Below are 15946 nucleotides of genomic sequence, written 5' to 3' on the forward strand. Positions count from 1 at the left end.
AGATACATCCGATTAGAGGAAGATAAGAAGATCCAGGATCGTCTCGGGGGACAAACGAAACAAGAAACTCCCAAAAAGAATAAAGGATCCTGGAATAGGAACAACAATTCGAAGCCATACGCCAAGTTCAACAATCAGAACGTACGGGCAGTTGAAGAAGGAGATGACGATGAAGACTATCCTTGCATCTCCGACAATTGTTTCTCTATGGATACTCATGGCTTGATCTGTGCCATGAAGGATCTGGGAGAAAAAGCAAGGTGGCCCCGAAAGAATGAGAAGGTTTTCGGCTTCAAGGACAAGTCTAAGTGGTGCGCCTTCCACGAAGATTTTGGCCACGCGACCGATGAGTGCATCGGCTTAAGGAAGGAAATTGGATACCTCCTGAGCAAGGGTCACTTTAAAGAACTCTTGGGAAGGAAGAAATCCAAGATCCAGGATCCTGAAGATCTTCCATAGAAAGCAACACCACCACCGCCAGATGCTCATGTGATCAACTTTGTCTCCAGGGACTACGAATTATTCAGAGATTCTTGTGCCATAAAACAATTGCCTAGGGACTACGAATTATTCAGAGATTCTTGTCCAGGGACTACGAATTCGAGTTGGATAATGAGAGAAGACCGCTCATCCCCACTACTCGAGTGACTGATCAGAAAATCTTTTTCAATTCAAGGATCCAGGATCCTCGTCAGGACAAGCTGGATGTGCAAGCAATCAATTTCATCTCTGGAGGTTCAGACATAGTGGAACTTCTTTCTCCGCAGCAAAAATACTTGCCAAAGAGATCAAGATGGATAACTGGGATCGTCCAATAGTATCAACCACATTAACAACAGACAAGAGAATCTTCTTCGATGAGGAAGACAAGCTGAACATTCAGGATCCTCATCATAACGGTTTGATTATTACTTTATTTATCTCTAATCATTATGTACGCAGAATCCTAGTGGACGGTGGCAGCTCGGTCAACATTATCCAACATGATGTCCTCAAGAAGATGAACATCCCAGATTCGGAATTCATTCCTAGAACATCGGTGTTGGTCGGTTTCAGCGGCGAAACTAAGAAGACATTGGGGGACATTAACCTCCCAATTTATATCGAAGGGTTAAATTCATACCAAAAATTTTGTGTAATAGATAACCTTTCTTGTTGCAATGTTATTTTAGGTAGGCCCTGGTTCCATGGAATGAAGGCTGTAGCCTCAACTTATCACCAATGCATCAAGCTACCTACTCCTTGGGGAGTTGTAAAGATAGTGGGTGACCAAGCGGAGGCTAGGAACTATTATTCATCGTCAATGAAGCCAACAACCAAGCAAACTATAGCATAGAAACTACAGCAACATCCTAGGGACGTGCTGGAAGCTCGAGAGAAATACCTCAAAGAAGTATCATTGGACCCCGAGGATCCAGAAGTAAAGGTGTTCCTAGGATCCAGTATCCCTAGTAAGATTGAAGAGGATATGATATCCTTCTTAAGGAGAAGAAGATCTACTTTTGCCTTCAAGCACTCGGACATGACAGGTATTTAAAAAGAGGTAATCACTAATAAACTCGGCCTTGATTTATCTTTTAAACCCGTCCATCAGAAGTGAAGGAAATTCGCTTCTGAGAGGAACAGGATCATACAAGAAGAAGTTGAAAAACTTCTTAAGGCCGGTATGATCAGAGAGGTTCAATATCCTCGATGGCTAGCTAATGTGGTCGTTGTTTCAAAAAAGAATGGAAAGTGGAGGGTGTGTGTCGATTTTACCGATTTAAACAAGGCATGCCCCAAGGATCCTTTCCCATTACCACATATAGATTCCATGGTGGATGCAACGGCAGGACATGAAATGCTTACCTTTATGGATGCTTCCTCTGGATTTCAACAAATTCAGACGGAACCATCTGATCAAAAGGATACAACATTCATGACTCCTACCGGCATATACTGTTATACTGCTATGCCGTTTGGACTAAGAAATGTAGGGGCAACATACCAAAGACTGGTCAACATGATGTTCAAGGATCAGTTGGGCAAGACTATGGAAGTATACATAGACGATATGGTGGTAAAGTCAAAGAAAGCTGAGAATCACCTTAGAGACCTCGAGGAAGCATTCAATATCCTTGACCAGTATAACATGAAATTGAATCTGTCAAAATGCCACTTTGGTGTTAAGGCTGGAAAATTTCTAGGATATATGGTGACTAAAAGAGGAATTGAAGCAAGTCCCGAACAAATTGAAGCCATCCTCAACCTGAAATCTCTGGCAAACGCGAAGGATGTCCAAAGGCTTACAGGAAGGATAGCAGTTTTTAATAGGTTCATCTCAAGATCATCCGAGAAGTGCAAGGACTTCTATGACATCCTTAGAATGAATAAGAAATTTGAGTGGACGGAGAAGCATGAAGCTGCGCTTACAGCCTTGAAGGATTACTTATCCTCAGCTCCGGCTCTGATGAAGCCCGTGGATGGAGAATCCTTGTATCTATATCTTGCTGTCTTAGGAAATGCAGTGAGTGCCGTCTTGGTAAAGGACCATGAAGGTGAACAACATCCTGTTTACTATGTAAGTAAAAGTCTTTTAGATGCGGAGTCCATGTATTCTCATTTAGAAAAGTTGATTCTTGCACTTGTTATGGCCTCTACTAAACTGAGACATTATTTTGAAACTCACGCTATTACTTTGAGAACTAACTATCCTGTAAAGAATGTTCTTAGAAAACCAGAGTTGTCAAGTAGGATGGCTAAGTGAGCTGTAAAATTAAGTGCATATGATATCCAGTACGAGCCAAGAACAACAATCAAATCTCAAGAACTAGCGGACTTTGTGGCTGATTTCACTAGTGATCTACAAAAAGAAGCTGACTTGGAAGTCCAGCAACTGGAAAAGACCAAGGACCCTTGGATACTCTTCACATATGGAGCATCCAACGTGAGAGGAACAGGATTAGGGATCCTACTGAAATCGCCACAGGGGGACATATTACCCCAGTCCATAGCTTGTGAATTTCAAGCAACAAACAATGAAGCAGAATACAAGGCCTTAATCGCAGGTTTGCAATTAGCCAAAAGCATGAGGATCAGGTATCTTCAAGTTTATGTAGATTCTTTATTGATAAGTAACCACTTTAATGGCTCATATGCTGTTAAAGGTGAGAAACTAATGAAATACTTAGATGTTGTGAAGGAGTTATTGAAATCCTTTGAAATATTTAGTATTATACAGGTACCGAGGGAAGAAAACGCTGGGGCAGACGCCTTAGCAAACTTAGCCTCATCTCTGAAGATTCCTGAGGATTTGAAAATCCCAATAATCCACATTCTCTCGCCAGCAATAGGAGAACATGAAGTTGGAGAGATAACAAATGACAAAGAAATCGTGCTCTGGGATCCTTTATCCTCAAATAACAAAGGATCATGGATCCATCCTATCAAGAACTATATTCAGACTGGAGAAATTCCAACCACAGAAAATCCCAAGTCCTTCAAACTCAAGGTATCCCAATATATTTGGTTAAATGATATGGTATATAGAAAATCTCTTGCAGGTCCATATTTGAGATGCATTGAGGATCCTAAGATCCAAGAAGTACTCAAGGATTTTCATGAAGGAGATTGCAGCAATCACACAGGTGGAAGAGCATTATTTTCCAGAATACTTAGAACTGGATACCTCTGGCCAACAATGAAGAAGGATGCAGTGGAGTATTCAAGGAAATGTGATGCTTGTCAAACACACGCGAACATCCTTTATCAACCAGCGGAGCCTCTATATCCTATATCCTCCTCGTGGCCTTTCATAAAATGGGGTATGGATATTGTAGGAAAGCTACCAAAAGCACCAGGTGGAAAGGTCTTTATGCTTACTATGACTGACTACTTCTCCAAATGGATTGAGGCAGAAGCATTTGTACAAGTCCGAGAAAGGGAAGTAATATCTTTTATTAAACGAAATATTATAACTAGATTTGGTATTCCCGCTGAAATTGTTTGTGACAATGGTTCCCAGTTTATTGGGAATAGAACCACTAACTTTTGTGACAGTTGGGGCATCAAAATGATTACTTCCACTCCGGTTCACCCTCAAGCCAATGGTCAAGCAGAGTCTAGCAACAAGAACATCATCAACAATCTAAAGAAGAAGCTAGGATCCAAGAAGGGAAAATGGGCTGAAGAACTTCCTTATGTTCTTAGGGCAGACAGGACTACACCCAAAAATGCAACATGCCAGACACCCTTCTCTTTGGTGTTTGGATCAGAATCTGTAATCCCTACAGAAATGGTAGTTCCTACTGCTAGAACGAGCATCCGTGATCCTGAATCCAATGAAGAAATCCTCCTTGAAGACTTGGATACTATAGAAGAACTCAGAGACCTAGCAAAGATCAGAATGGCAGCTTATCAACAAAGGGTAGCTGGGGCATACAACAAAAATATTAGAATCAGAAGATTTCAAGAAGGAGATCTAGTATTGAGGAAAGCCTTCCAAAACACAACAAATCTGGCTGATGGGAAGCTAGCGCCCAAATGGGAAGGACCTTATCAAATTGAGTCAGAAGCAGGAAAGGGGGCATATCATTTGCTCACAATGGAAGGCAACAGGTTACCAAGAGCATGGAATGCCATCCACCTCAAGAAATGTTTTTTCTGATTAGGATCCACTATCCTGATAGGATATATTATCCAATAAAGGGTCTATGATCCTTAAATCGGTAACATCTTTCTGATCAGTTATTCTTTTTGAATTATTACTGTTAATTTAAGGATAATATATTCTTAACACTTTATCTTTTCCAAGTTTTGAATAACCATGCAGGATTATAATGATTCATTTGATGTTCAAGAGGTTGGCCACCTCTCCTTTACATTTGTGGTACTATCTTATTTCCCTTGGCCTAGCCCATGTTTGGATATGACCCCCGATGGTCATATCCCCTACGGTTTAAAGGTTTTCACCTTTCTCACGATCGCTAGTTGCGCACGCTATCCGACGTATAGTTCGGGGCAGCGAGACCAGTACACGCTTAGTGGCTGACAATTTCGTTGTCTCCGGCTATATGGAGGATCCTACGATTTATGGTAGACGTACCATACCACCGGTTTATAACGTTTTCACGTTATCTCACGTTTGGGCTAAATTCCGGTTTGGGCGAGTCCCCAGTTAACATCCGTATCTTTGGGTCAGTCCCCAGTTTGGGCTTGTCCCCAATTTGTTGGGCCTGTCCCCAGTTTGTTGGACTTGTCCCCAGTTTATTTTATGGGCTTGTCCCCAGTTTGTTGGGCTTGTCCCCAGTTTATTTTATGGGCTTGTCCCCAGTTGCACGGGCTTGTCCCCAGAATATTTATTGGGTTTGTCCCTAGTTTAATGTGTTTAATCCCAGTTAATAATATGAATCATTTGCAGCGGAATTCCTAAGTTCTTTTTGAAGATCGAGAAGCTAAGGATCCCGGATCCTAAAGCTATTCCTTTAAAGATCATTAAGAGTTCGATACTTCTTCTAACTTAGGTCTATTTAGATCTTCTGGTATGATTTTTTGCTAATTAACTTATGTTTGATATTTGTTACAAAAAGATGGACCATCCATCCGGGTTAAGTAAGAGTTACTAATGGTTCATAAGTGCAGGAAATTTAAAAACAGGGGCAACAAAGGCTTCATCCCCACAAACAGAGGATCCCTCCACCTTTGTTACCCCCACAGATTGTCTTAAGGATAATGGATCCTTTATCCTAGTTACTATTGTTTATTACAGACCATGGTACTTGTTCATAAAAACACCATAAAAGCAAAATAAAACGAGCTTGGGCCTTGTCTTTTGTATCCTTCATCGCCCGTTCATACGTTTGCTTCCGCCTCCACCGTTACCTAGTTCCCACCTTCAGCTTCATCTAGATCCTTCACACCGCTTGTCCCTGCTTCGCCCACTTCAACCATCATAGCTTCACTTTCATCCTCGCCTACACCTAAGTCGATCAAGGCTTGCTTCCATTCTTTGATTTCCCATGAAGACTTATCAAAGGATGGATCATTGGCTTCGGTAACCAATTTGATTCTGGCCTCGAGGATCGTCTTGGCTGCCCATACCTTCGCCTCTTCGGTAACCCGGTTGATCTCGTCCTGCATCTGGACGGCCAGGGCAGCAGCATGCGCCTCTATCTCTCTTTTCTCTTTGGTCATCTTCGAGAGGGCCTTCTCCTTAGCAGCAGCCGTTGATCTCAGCGCGGCGAGGGTCTTTTCATGCTCTGCGACAGTTTTCTCATAGTGTTGTCGGGCAGAATTGATGGCCTAGGAATGAAAGCAGGATAAGCTTGGGAAGATGCTTGGAATAATAGAAATTGACAAAGATAAAGGATCCTTACAGTAGAAAGCATGTCCGGAATCTGCTTTTCGGCATCAAAGGGGTTCTCTGTATATGAGCTCTTCTTTCTCTTGGATCCAGACTTTGTTCGAGTTGTGATCGGGCGAGGCTTGGACGTAGGGGTTGATTTCGGGGTCTTTTTCTTGGTAAGCATGCAATCGATATCCTTGAGGGAGAACTTGGAAGCAGACTTTCCTGATTTCGGAGCACCTGTAAACAGCAGATAACAGATAAGTTTTCAATTCTTAACACTTTTTAATATTAAGAGTTATTATTCTTACTTGACATGATTAATTCTAATTTTGATCTTTGAAAAGCTTCAATAAACTTTGCTTGAAAAGTCCTGATTGCAGGATCCAGTGACAAAAATCTCTTCACTCTGTCTTCAACTCCTGGAAATCGAAATTTTCGACTACACAAGTAACAAAAGTTATTAGCGGAAGAATAAAGTATCCCATCTAGGTTACCTAAGGATCCTGGATCCTACCCTTTGGTATCCACTTTTTGGGAAGATTAGTTCCACCCGGAATGGAATTTCGTCTTACGAAGAAAAATTGGTTTTTCCAGAGGGTACTATTAAGGGTGACTTTGAAAACGGGATTTTCATGGTAAGGTTTCGATTTAAAGACGAAACGTTTGGAACCGTGGGTAACAAGATTGTACAGATATGCTAATTCTGCTAAGCCGAACTCGACTCCCTCCTCTACGGTTATCCTTTCTATGGTATGAAGGACTCTCCACAACATTGGCATGGCCTGGATATAAAAAAATTCCCGCCAAATTGAAGAACCTTTGAGTAAAATTGGGGAACGGATAATTATAACCTATGAGAAACGGTTGATCCGGAAAGCAAACCCAATTTTTTGAAATGCTGTCGCTACGGACTGCGAAATCGAAGGGTCGGAAAACTATATCGGCTGGAAAATGTGATCGGATTTCATCGATTTCCGAATCTGTGAATTTACAGATTTCGGAAGAAGGTGATTGAAGGATATTTTGTGAGTAAAGGTCATCGTGATGGAAAAAAGAAGAGGAAGAAGATGTAGAAACAGTTGACATATCGACAAAGATGAACAAAAGAAAGAAGGATACCTAAGAGACGCTTAGATCTGTGATTATAAGAAGATTATAATTATCACATATATAGGCGGCGTGTAATTATGGTTTGTAGATATTTAACCGCCTGACACACGTCTAATCACCTTCTGTTTTTCAGGAGTTTGAATTTCAAAATGACAGCTGTATTCCCCTGTCACCCCCTATTTTGGGGGCAATTGTTAGGCTATGATTTTTATACTGAGGATCCTTTATCCTTGACTGTCTTATGGATATTTTATCCTTGAAATATGTATCTGGATATAAAGGATCGACGATCCTCGGTATTACTTGTTTACTAATGATTGTGTTTAGTATGGTGATGTGTTAGACAGGTGTGACAACTTTAAGGCATGCTTGTACCAATTAACCTCACAGAGCATCCTCTAGCTGGAACATGGATCCAGGATCCTACTTCAATGTAGCTGTTAATGGATGAACTCATGTGAAGATGAATGTGCAAATATCAACAACGACAATAAGACTCATTCTCCCGCTTATCTCGCTACTGGATGGTTATTGGCACGCGGTCAAAATTCAAGGAGCGGCTAGGTGGAAGATTTCTGGATAATTAGGAAATATTGTTATTGATATTATCTTATTTAAACGAGCTATGATCGAGTAGAAAAACACATGTATAATCACACACACTAAGAGCATAAACAAGCATTCTCTCTACACGCTAGCTTACTTTGTAATCTCGATCATTTACTCCACAACACTTGTAATCACCTTTTATTATCAATATAATCGACCGTGATAGTTTTCACCGTCCGGGGGTTTTTTGTGCCGGAGACCATGATAATCACATACTCATCGACCAAAGGTTACCTTGTTGATCATTGACTAAAGTAATTCGACCAAAGATTATCTTATTAATCCTTGACCGAAGTTATTTTACCAAAGATTACCTTGATAAGTTTTGACCGAAGTAAGACTATCTTGGTTAAGGGCTTTTTCTCTCGTGATCAAACCTTTGTGTTCACCAATATTACGCTTATACACTTGTCATTATCGAGTTAGCATCTTACCTCACATAACAGATTTGGATACTTGATCCTTAGCAGATTTTTGTCCAAAACAACAGTGTGATTGAGAGTAAAAAGATGCAGTGATTTCATGAAGGTTTTCTTTACTAGTACAAAGCATGCTAGTGAGCAGAAAGTGTGCTTGAGCCTCCATACTTAGAAGATTTTTCATAAAAACTCATTATATGCTCGTGCACACAAGATGTGCTTGAGATAATGTGTGCTCGAGATGAATATTGATATGCTCAATAAAACACGATGTGCTCGGGGACTTAAAACATCACATGCTCGACAAACACTTATGTACTAGAAACAAAAATTAAGTACTGGTGGTCAAAGTTATGTGCTCGAAGCATATAATCCTCGTATCTTCGGTTTTAGAACATGTACCAGCTATAAAAAGACTGAAATACCCTTATAAACAATCAGCCCGTTAATGGCACCTTTTAACAACAATAAATCAGCAAATTTCAGTGCATTTTTTGCCCTTTTCAGCAGCAAAAACAACACATTCAGCTCGTATATCAGCAGAAACAGCAACAAATCAGCATATTTCAGCAACTAATAAGCAACTTCAGTGCGTTTCAGCTCGTTTAACAGTTGTTCAGCACGTTAAACAGCTCGTTTAAGCACAAATCAGTGCGTTTTCAGCAATGAATCAGCAGTTTCAGCTCATTTTTGGCCCGTTTCATCACGTTTCAGCAGCAAAATCATCATGTTTAATCAGTTGTCAGTTTTTTTCAACAGTTATTTCTGCTAATTCAGCTCGTTTAACTGCAGTTCAGCAACTTTCAGTTCGTTACAGCAACTTTCAGCACATTTAAGTAACAGTGTATTTCAGCTCGTTTAACAGCTGTTCAGCACGTTAAACAACTCGTTTAAGCACAAATCAGCGCGTTTTCAGCAACGAATCAGCAGTTTCAGCGCGTTTTTGTCTCGTTTCAGCACCTTTCAGCAGCAAAATCAGCATGTTTAATCAGATTTCAGTTCTTTTCAGCAGTTTTTTCAGCTAATTCAGCTCGTTTAACACGTTTCAGCAATTTTAACACTTAAAAGACTGCGTTTCAGCACTTTTCAGCACTTAAGCAGTGCATTTCAGCACATTTTGACAGCAGTTCAGCAGAAACAGCAGCAAAACTCAAAAGCAAAATCAGCAACATAATTAGTTCGTTAACAGCCCATTTTAATCAGCAAATTTCAGCATATTAACAACGTGTTTTAACAGCAATTTCAGCATTTTTTAACAGCATTAATCAGCAACAAACTGCCAGCTCGAACACTTTTATCAACATCTGCTCGTGTAGGGCTAAAACAAATCATCCAAACTATCTCCAAATACACCATAATCATCATACAAATCAGAATCGGTCAACAATATTCCTTAAGTAACATCGATTTCTATTTTCCCAAACTTTGAACATAAGAACCCTAACTTTCAGATCCGAAATTAAACACTTCAAACATGAAATTAATCAATGAAATCTCATCAAACTATCACGAAATCAACATTCCATAACCAATCATTCATCCATTTCATCAAATAATCTGATCTAGAACATCAAATATAAACGAGTTCGACCAAAAACGAACCGAAATCAATAGATCTGGATGAAACTGAATATATAAACATGAAATTGATGTTGAATCTCCGAACTAATCATCGACCCAAACATCAATCAACGTCTATAATCCTTCAATCATCAAAGTTCATCCAAATCCATGCAAAAACCCACAAAAATTTCAACAAACTTCAAGTTTAACGTCCATGGCAGATTCAAGAGCGAATTGAATCTAGTTCAGCGGTTAGTCTGAATGATTCGGTAACCTCGCTTTGATACCAATTGACATAACCGAGCCTCAATGTGGAAGCGTGTCGAACAGTGATAAAAGAGCTCGGTTCAGGATTGATCTACAACATATATTCACTCTTGCACAATAATAATGGACAGATGTGAAGAGTTCGATTTGAGTAACCATCAATAATCATACATACATTCATACATACATAATCATAAAGAAAGTTCCACCCGGGGAAAGCTCTTCCCCGGGGGCAAACTCTCAATACAAAATGTCTCACAATGCACACACGACATAAACGAATGACCTAAATCATCTATTTATATTAGTCTTGTGCCTTGGTCTCTACTCCACCGCCACTTGGATAAGATCAAAGGAATAAAATATAATATAATATTTCGCCCGTCAAATGCTTCAATTACTCGTTATAATATCTTGTTATCTTTCATTAATTTCTTAATATAAACGAGTAACGATTCGATGCGTCGGTCTATAATATAATTCCCAACAAATGGTGCAAAAATCGATTTACGAGATGTGGCACGAGTATCGAGAAGTAATAATAATAAAATAATAAAGCAAAAAATCAACAAAAAAATGTTTTAGGGCCCCTTGAGCTATGAGGGGGGGGGGGATGAAGAAACACCGTAAGAATCACGCGGCATAATGAGGTCAGGAAAAACTTTAACCCCTGACAATTTTGTTGGGGCGCTACGCGAAGGAAAAATAAAGTCACGTGCATGGTGCGGGTACCTAATTGGCGGCTTAGAGTTGTATTTTACCTTTTTTAACAACCTTATATGATATAACAAGTCTTCCAGCCATCAGAGCTTCTGTCTATGCAGATTTTGAAGAAGGGGGAGCTTCTGGTTTGTGAGATTGGAGACCGGAGCTTGTGCTTGAAGTTTTAGGCGAGTCTCACGTTTGGTTTAGAGTTTTGAGATCATTAACACTTTGTTTTGTTTCATGTTTACTATTGTTTAAGCACTAATATTCTATTAGACATGATTGTTAGCTCATTAATTCGTTATCTATGCTTGGATGATGTTTTGTTGATTGCTTAAGGGATTAAACGGGTTTCAGGAATTGTTTATGGGATTTTGATTAATTAAAAGTTTTGATCAGATTTGTTGTTTGTTTTCATGTGTTTTTACTTCTGACTTATTTATCAGTTTAATATTTCACATGCTCTCGGGTTGATTGTCTATTGAGTATATGTAATATACGAAATTAGGAAACCCTAAAATAATAAATATCAAATTATTGTGTCGGCGTTAAACGAGTTAATACGTCTTAAAAGCGATTAAATTATTGATTTAGATAAACATTGTAAACTAGAATTATTTATTTTATAAAGCATAGGTTTATTGAATCATATTAAAAGCTTAGTCTGTGAATTAAAAATTCATATGCTAAAAGAGCTAATTGAAAGTTTGTAATTGGAAGTCAACTTATTGATTTTCCGCTAACGGAAAGTTGCCCGATTTATTTAGTAATGGGATTTCAATGCCATTAATTCTAAATAATTTACCATAATAATAATAATAATAAGAATAACCATGATTATAAATGAACCGATCCGGAGACATCACTCGCAAAAACCCTACATCAATTTTCATTCAGCCGCCAGTCGGAGGTAGCTAATGCCGTCATCGCTTGAATACCACCAGAATTATCACGCTCTGCTACCCGCCACTACCGTTTCTGTTGTCATAAGAGACAATCATACGCCGGAACCGATAACCACTACCACCACCTTTGTCGTTCAAATAACCAACGCCACCGCAAACGACCACGACCACCACCACGAAACAGTCACCCATCTCGAACCACCACCTCTACCGCCATTTATACTCACAGCAAAGACCACGTAGCCGGAGTTTAACCATTGCTGCGTGTCGGTGAAAGTTCTGTTTGTTCTCCTTTGGCTCAAGAATAATATTGTAGGTTTGGGTGAAACATAAGGACTACTTATGCGCATTGTATATTTTCTCACCTATTAAGGTACGGATTTCGTGTCCCCTTCTTTTAGCGTAATATGGTTTTCATTGATCTCGTAGGGTTCAGATTTTATGGTCTTTCTCTCATAGCATTTTGTTTTCATTATCGTCCTCGGTTTGGCATCGTCATTGAAACCTTTACTTAGGCTTTCGAGTTAAATTGATCATTGGTTATAGTTATTGAACCATTATATATGGTTATATTTATTTATTTATAATTGTTATTGAAAGTATATTGTTGCATTGACCTCAATACCCGAGCACCCCCACCTATGGGGACATAGGGCATCAATCGAGGCACCATTGACGTGCTCTATCTGTGGCGGAGCGATTAGTCCACGGCGTCTCATTTTTATTGTGTGCTAGAGTGGCACCTATTGGATATTGATTATTGTTATAGAGGTGTATGGATCGATCCTAGGAAATCATTGTTATTGGTAAAGGGATTGGTATGAGTGCCCACACCCCCTCTACATATTGGTGCATTAGTCAGCAGCTAACGTACATATTGTATTGAATTATTGTTATTGGCTCATAATGGGTATTTACAAATTAAATTGTTATGGTATAGTTTCATTATTGATCGTCCGACATGTATATAATATTGTCTAAATGTTGAAAAGTTAGTGTATGGTATCGTGAAACCGTTATTGATTCTTCATTGATCGTTCATCGTATGGTATCGTCTTATCATTGCACCGTTACTGATACGTCATTGATCATTCACCTCTTGGTATCGTCTTATCGTTATTTGGTAATTGATTGTTCAGCATTTGACATCGTTTTGTTTGTTATATTATTATTTATATTGTTATTGCTATTGTTCTTCCGTTACTGAGCAATTTTTGGCTCACCCGCATTTCTTTTGGTGTTTTCTCTTATTTTCTTTTAGCAGGTACTCATGGGAAATTGGGGAAAACGTGTGGTGAGAGATAATAAAAGTTTAGATTATGGAGAACATGGAATAAAAGCTATTTGAGCACTAAATATTGTAAATCGTTTTAAGGTGTAAATGTGTTTTAGGGTTTGAGTCTATTCATAAATAGTTATTAATGAATCTGATTGACCGTATTGTGTGACACGTCAGCCCTAACTAGGCCGGGGTGTTACAATTATGGTATCAGAGCTTTAGGCTCGTTCCTGTAGAACACTCAAATATTAAAAAAGTAAGACACGTGAGGTTATGGGTAGACATTGGGTAAGGATATCAAGTTCTGATCTCTGGATTTGTCCGATTCATCCAATCTTTCTAATAGAAAAATATATATATTTATATATTCTTTTGGAAATCATAGACTAATACTTCTCTTGATCACTTTCCCGATTGTAACAACGTGTATTAATTTTATTGTCACTACCTCCATTTTTTTATATAATTGAACGACTTCCAAAGATCGTGTTCGTCATGATCCATCGTGTTTCCTGGCTAACCACCAAAACTGGTATCGTCACCGTGTCTAGAACAATTGTTGCTAGCCTTATCGACGACACAAGCACCCCTGCTATCAATACTTGAGTGTTCGCTGCCATATGTATCTCTGTTATTGTTTAGCTTGGGCTCAAAGTAAGCAGTCCACCCTCTAGTTAATTCATATACACGAATCTAATGTTTTTTTCTTGGGTTTGGGTTAAAGAAACCGTACATGAGTTGCTTCATTTGGGTTAGCATCAACTGTATTTTTATGGTTTAAGGTTAAAATGATGATTTCTAAAAATTTAAAAGGCAAATAAAAAAAATTTTGTTAGGCTTTGTCAATTGTACCATATATTGTTAATTCAAACGTATTTTGTATATATAGACTAAAGATTTAGCTTTGAAAGCATCAATAATTGGGGTCTTACCTATACAAAAAGATTTTTGTATGACACAAATTTATTTTATAATATAGGTAAATAGGATTTTCTCAACTAGTAGTATAATATACCAACTTATGTTTTGATTTCATTAACTTATGTTGTAAACTGCCACCACAAGTTATCAATTAGGTGATGGTTTTCCATTATATAAGACAATGACTTATATTATATATTAGATGACAATGAAGTTTAAATTAGTAGTTGGAAACAAATTTAAACAAGCAAATACATTTTTGTTTAAACTACTCCTACCACATGTGGTTCTCGTTAAGAAGTGCTAAGTGGTATAGCATCGTAGTGCTTATGTTTGTTATTATATTAATTATCGCTTATGGTTTTGTCATATCTTAAAAGTCTAATTTCCTTTGCTCCACTTCTCTCTTATAAATATGTTACATCATTTAAGATGCATAATGGAAGGACGCTTAGGACACTCTTGTAAGGTAAATTGACGATTACAGTCCGGAATGTAATGGTGAATTTGCAAGTACACGTGTGTGCTGGTAAAATCCTATTGTGTAGATTAAATTCCTTGGAATAGTTAGACCTGAATGCATGATATGTTCATATATGTTCCTTAACGACTTCTATAATTAATTTATAGCGGTTGTACCAGATAGAATTAACGTTTTCATATGATGAAAATTTCATGTTAGTAGTTAACGAGTACCTAGCGATTCTGTCAACGAATTGTTCGTTTTAATTTGTTTGGCCTAATCTCCATGGTTATCTCATGCATAATATTTTTCTATATACCGTTATTGATTCTTCTTTGTCGGGTCCCCGATTTCAGCTGGATCTTACTTAATCATGTCATAACTCACATAAATAGATGTGTCGACAAGGGAGTTAATGATGAGTTGCTATATTTAGAAAGATTACTGTTTGTTAAAGGCGGAATCAATAACAAACATACGGTTGCTTAATCAATATTCAAAGGTAACCAACACAGACAAGATTCACTCAAAAGATTTCCATTTATATAATATTAATCATACAAACGATAATCTATTTAGGGTATCTTGAAGGAAGGTTTATCCGTACGAATCCTAGGACAGCCGTCACACAAAAATATTCTCTTTCAATTAATGTGTCGCTCTCTCTGTCTTAGGCGGCGTGCCCTAAAACATTCTATTTATAGGCTTGCCACCCTAGGACAGCTGTCCTTCCTTCTAGAAACCCCAAACATTAATACATATTCAAATTACATAATCAAAAGATATTCTAAGTGTAAAACAAGTCTTCCGGGTAGGCTTTGCATCAATCTTCATATTCCGAGTAGGCTATGTACTCTGCCATCCTTCACAACTTGGTAACGAAGAAGTGTGCCCGGGATCAGTTTCCGGGTAGACTTTACTTGAAGAGTATTTTACCAAATACTCACCGGGTAGACTTCAGTCTTCTTGACTTTGCCAGACTTTGCCCGACAAACCCTTACGAGCAACCTTGTTCTTCAATGGTCCTTTCAACTCTTTGCTATAAAATAACTTATTAGCAAAGTGTACTCGGCAGTACTGTTCCTTGCTTGAGTTGAACCTTGCCTGATATTACATAAAGATATTCCAATAAATCATCAAGCTTGTTCGGACCACTATTATTAATGAATACCTTGCACGGTCTTCCAATCACTTGGCTTCATGGACTTGGTTAGCCAAAAGCTTACTCGGGAGTGAGCTTTACTTGACTCTGAAGAATAGACTTGCTTGATAAAGTGAACCTTGCCCGAATTTACATAAACTAGTGAACCTTGCCCGACAATGCACTAATTGCAAACCCTGCTCGGATATCCACTAAAGAAGACTACTTGAAGATAACCT

Source organism: Bidens hawaiensis, unplaced genomic scaffold (assembly GCF_021521415.1).
Source record: "Bidens hawaiensis isolate Kalapana, Puna unplaced genomic scaffold, B.hawaiensis_p1.1 tig00015186_1, whole genome shotgun sequence".
NCBI classification, from domain to species: domain Eukaryota; kingdom Viridiplantae; phylum Streptophyta; class Magnoliopsida; order Asterales; family Asteraceae; genus Bidens; species Bidens hawaiensis.